A 5,451-nucleotide genomic window follows, 5' to 3' on the forward strand; every position below is an offset into this window, starting at 1 on the left:
ATGCACCCTTGAAGTGTAGTGTTTCATAGTGAATCATGTATGTGTCACTGCATGTTAGCCACATTGTATTGTAATCACTTGACTACACTGAACATGCAAAAACCATTTGAGCATACGAATATGCTGTAACTGTAAAGTCATACAGAATAACAGTTGTCTTCCGCTTGTGTTTTTACAAGTTTGACTGCTAATCACTCAGAAGAGGCTTCCCTTCCCACTGACCCACTCACAAGCAATTACAACTTCGCAAGCAGCAAATACACCAAACAGATGTCCATTCCTCTTCTTGCAAGACATGTGGGCTAATCGGGGGCCGATCTGCAGTTGAATCTGTCAGCCATTTTTGGGGCTCAGTTTGACTCATACGTAACGGGGCTAATTGCACAGGTCATTTCACCCATCATTATCAGCCAGCAAGAAACTGCTGCCCCAGAGTGGCTTATGGGAGGGAGGAGTTGACAGCTGAAATGGACGTCTGACTCGGGACGCTGCTGCCGGTGTAGTAATTAGCAGAAAAAAAGAATATCCTGACTCTCCACAGTGACAGGGAGAGTGGGGAGATTGGTGATAATGTGTCCAGTAGTCCTGTTTTCTACATTTGCACCTTTTAATGTCACACAGAGGGGAGGAGAATCTGTGTTTTTAGCTGAGCTAGAAGCCTGGCTCCACCATGTTGGTCGGTGTGTCCAGACTGAACTGCCATGAAATTTTGAGGAAAATTCATTTTAGTGATTCCTTAACTTTTCCTTTACATCAAAAAAAATGTTTTCCAATACTTTTGTTCATGAATACCATAGACTGTATTAAACATAGACATACTCTCAGTGACGTCAGCCATAGTTTTATAAAAAGTCATTGTAAAGCTCGATGTGGTAGCCCCAGCTACGCAAAGACGTAGATCTTGGGTGAGCTGAGGCGGGCTGAATGAAACCTGGTTGCTCAAACCGGCCACCTGTGATGGCACAGATGTCTCACTCACAGCAGCCCTGTACTTAACTTTGCATAACTTTAAACCTCAATATAGTTTACACAGTTAACTATAAAAATTCAACCCTCTAACAATTGTCATGAAGGAGGAAATTAGCTATAGAGACCAAAACTGCTTCTTGTACCAGGCTGTAAACGTTTTCTGCTGTAATATTGACCATTTCAACATGGGGGTCGATGGTGATTGACTCGCCTTTGGAGCCAGCCTCAAGTGTTCATTGGAGGAACTACAGTTTTTTGGCGTTTCCACTCGTGATACCTGCTAAACTAAGATGAAAAACATATACCTGCTAAATATCAGCATGTAAGCATTGCCTATGCATGCCAGCATTTAACTTACAGCTCTGCCAGGCAAATGTACAATAGTGCTAGCTTGTTCATTTCCCCAGAAATTGCCAGGGTTATGGCTCAGGGCAGGAGAAAATGATCACCTCAACCCCTTAACATCAGCTCTAACCATGGTGGACTTTTTGGATTCACTCAATTCAGGATTTGGACTTGCTTTAAATTAACATTTTGCTATCTTTAACCCAGACATTAGCAAATCAACTAGTCTATAACCTTGGTGTACTTTATCATGTTATTCATTGGACATACACTTTTAAGAGGTAATAAAAAGTAATTAAGTAAGTAAGAAGTTCCCTTGCTAATGATTTTATCACTTTTCTTAGATTGTGTGTTGGTTGGATCACTGTGGGAAGCTGCTGTGGTGTTTAGACAGTAATCCACACCATGTGTACGCTGGTGCTGCTGGAGCCTCGGGGGGAGAGCGATCAAGCTACGGGAGCTGTGAGAGTGGATGTCGTCTGGTGAGCTGAACCGCTGGGAGTTGACTCTCAAATGTTAAGATGACGTCAAATAGTCCATTTATTCCATGTTTGTCTCCAGTTTTGTAATGTGCGTGCCATTATTGCCCGCTAGGTGGCTGTGTAAAACCTAAATGTCCGATTTCAAGTGGAGAATATTATATTCAGTGATTTTTAATGCAGATTAGAAACAGGGTTGAAAACACTAAACCTCCAGATGTGCTGTCTGCTCACACACATGTGCATGTAAGGTTTAAATGCTGCCACTAGTAGGCACTGTTTACCACCGGTATTATCAATGTGTTACACATTTACAGCCTTACACAGCACTCACTAATTCATTTGCAGAGTTTTGCTGCAATCATCTCATTCGATATCTTATATATTAACAGTTAGTTTTTAGCAGAATTTTGGTATTTGTGTGCAATAATCCCTAATGAACAAAATATATTTTTTTCTCTCTCAAATTAATTAATTACACTTCATTTTTTCTTTCTTTATCATGACAACTTACAGACTTATAATGAATGCAGTTTTTTGTTTTTAATTAATTGCTATTCTTTATATTTGTGCAGCACTAAAACATGAAACATGACTTTTTTGTTTTTGTGGTTGGGTTATGACAGCATAACATAAATGCGTGCGAAAGAACAAAACTACTGAAGCAAAAAAAAGACTAAAATCAATTTATTTAGTGTTTTTTAATGATCTTTGTAGTGTGGTGAGAAAGAACAAATTATTTCTCCAGACATCCAACAAATCATGTCACATGCCTTTGACTACAGGCTGTTGAAACAATTTTCTGAACCATCAGTCTGGTTTATTTGCTTGTTTTTAATTGAATTAAAAAGTGAGAAATAATTGATTTAGTTGAAAAAGGCTTATATGAAAGCTTTCTTTTATTTCCCCATTTGAGAAAGCCTGTCCCCCAGAAAAGGAGACAGATGGAGTGGTTGATTGTGTGATATTGTTATGTGAAAATAAATGATTTTGGCTGCAAGAGTGACTAATTGATTTCTGTTTCTGTTTCTCCTCAGCCTCTCCGTTTCCTCCTGTGTGTTTCTGTTTGACCAGGAGATGGAACCAGTGGGTTGTCCATTCGTGCAGCACGGTGACACAGTGAGTCATCTCAGACACTGCTCATTATCTCACTAAACCTTCGTGTGTCAGTCTTGGCTCACGGTCAGCCTCCCTGAGATCCCTGAAAGCTCTCCATAGTTTGGTGAATCAGTCCTGCTGATCTGACTGAGTTTTTCAGATCCAAAGATGCATTCTGTAGTTAAAATTAAATCATAAAGTTAAATATTTTAAATTTTACAACTACAAAACACAGTACACAGGATCAGTCAGTACCAAAAATGTAACTTTTGTCCAAACAGAGAAAGTTACATAATTTAGAGCAATGGTTCCCAACCTTTTTCTTGAGGGACCCACATTTTTACCATTGTAAACTTTGGCGACCCCCCCATTGTCCATTGCTTCTATGAAGCCGAACTCAATGTGACTTTCATGGTACCCTCTCTTTTTCTTTTTGAGACATTCAGTATCTTCGTCTCCCTGACGCTTCGCCATTTTTCCATTAGCTCTGTGTTTCTGTTTTTAGTTGAGGTTACCTCTAGGTGAGGTTACCGCTAGGTGAGGTTGCCTGTGTATACTGCAGGAGGGATGTTACACATGTCCTTATTCTCGCGATATAGCATTTATTTTTAAACTTTTCTATAGTGATTTTTCTATTTAAATAAATGAATAAACGTTTAATGTAACCCTTATTTAGTTGTTTTTGTCCCACTAATGAAGTAAATGCTGACTCATCTATATTTAACACATTAGATTTATTACATCCCTTAAAAAAAAATAGGGCTTCACGACCCCCCATGGATCTTTGGGGCCCACCTGGGGGGTCGGGCCCCTCCTGTTGGGAATCACTGATTTAGAGCATGATTGTTTTAGAGCATGTATCAACAATGTTGTAATATCTTGCATTAAACCAGCCTCTGTTTGTCCACACAGTGTAGAGTTTCTCTGAAACAGTCATGATACTTCACTCACTGTATCTCACTGTGACATCTGCAGTGGGGAGGTGTACCGCTTTGGCTGTTAGGTTTGGTCATCTGCAGCAAGCTGTAAAACCAAGGTGTACTGCTCATTGGTTTTCTCATCTATGAAGGGTAAAAAACAAATTTAGCCTCCAAATACATTTATAAACAGTTAGCCTTGGCATTTATTTTTTTTTCCCATTTTCTAGTTTCAGATGCTGTTGCAGGCTTAATTGATTAATTAAGTCATTTTTAGATCTCAGGTTCCCAGCTTTCAGATGATGTACACCACTTCTATGTGGCATTTATTGTTATTCTTGACCTGCTGTCTCCCCCTAAAAATCCACTGACCACAAACCCCAATTCTCAATAAAAGGGAGGCAGAACAATAAGGGATTAAAATATCCTTAATGCAGCTCACAACTACTTAGTAAGTACGGTTTATTGAATATGATATACTGCTTTTAGGAATCATGCATGGTAGGTTGGTGTGTGTGTGTGTGTGTGTGTGTGTGTGTGCGTGTGAGAGAGAGAGAGAGAGAGAGAGAGAGATAAAAGGATTTTCAAATTATTCTGTACAAAATTGATGGCTTGAGTAATTACTGGATTTTATATTCTCGTTTTGTATGAAGGTAAAATATGCCTGGTTCAGGAAATTAAGTCTAAGTAGATAGCAGAGTAAAAAATGACAATAGCTTCAACCCGTTTCCTGGTCACTGGGTAGGCTTTTCCTGCCGTGGTAGCTTTTAAAATAATATAATAATGTAATACAATTCAGAAAAAAAATTGTATGTGTCTCTGGCTACATCCTTGTATGATTCTGATTTTGTGTGGGATGTGTAGATAAACGTGCATCTTCACCAAATCCCTAGTAGACTTTAACTTGGAAAATGTACTTTATTTGTGTTAGTAGGGCCCAGTCCTATTTGTGCATCCATTGTTCCCAGTCCTCTCTTTCTTTGGTCCTCCTTGATAAGAAACATGGCTGAGCTCTCCTGCAAACACTGCTCTCTCTCTCTCTCTCTCTCTCTCTCTCTCTCTCTCTCACACACACACACACACACACACACACACAACGTGCACATTTTGAGTTTACACACATTCACCACTCCTCTCTTCTGTTCAAACTTTACTTTGGAGAGGACAACGCATAATCAGCTGGGCAGTTACACATTAATGAGTGCAGCAATTGTTTTGGGGGACATTAATTAATGGATTCATTGTTTTTCAGACAGCCAATCACACACACCACACACACACACACACACACACACATAGTGAGTGTACAGTGTCTGTTGCCTGAGCGGCTCCCCTGCTTCTGCGTCAAGACCAAGACATGCTCTCCATCTGTGTCCAGTGTGCGGATTAGAGGCTTGTTATCCTCTTAGCTCTAAATGGCCCCACGTTCATGCACTTCGCTGTCCATCTCATCTGCTGTCTAAGACGCGGACCGAAGCGTGACACGAAAGCGAGATCCATGCGTAAAAATGATCTTGCCCACCACTCCGTTGTTTTAGTCGTTGCGCGTTACGCGCGAAACGTTGGGACAGCCCTCTCCGTCTCCATCTTCTGTCAGCGCGCCTGTTGGGGGCACAGTGGCAGTCTGTCCGTCCGCTAATGTG

This window comes from Centropristis striata, chromosome 7, assembly GCF_030273125.1.
Source record: "Centropristis striata isolate RG_2023a ecotype Rhode Island chromosome 7, C.striata_1.0, whole genome shotgun sequence".
NCBI classification, from domain to species: domain Eukaryota; kingdom Metazoa; phylum Chordata; class Actinopteri; order Perciformes; family Serranidae; genus Centropristis; species Centropristis striata.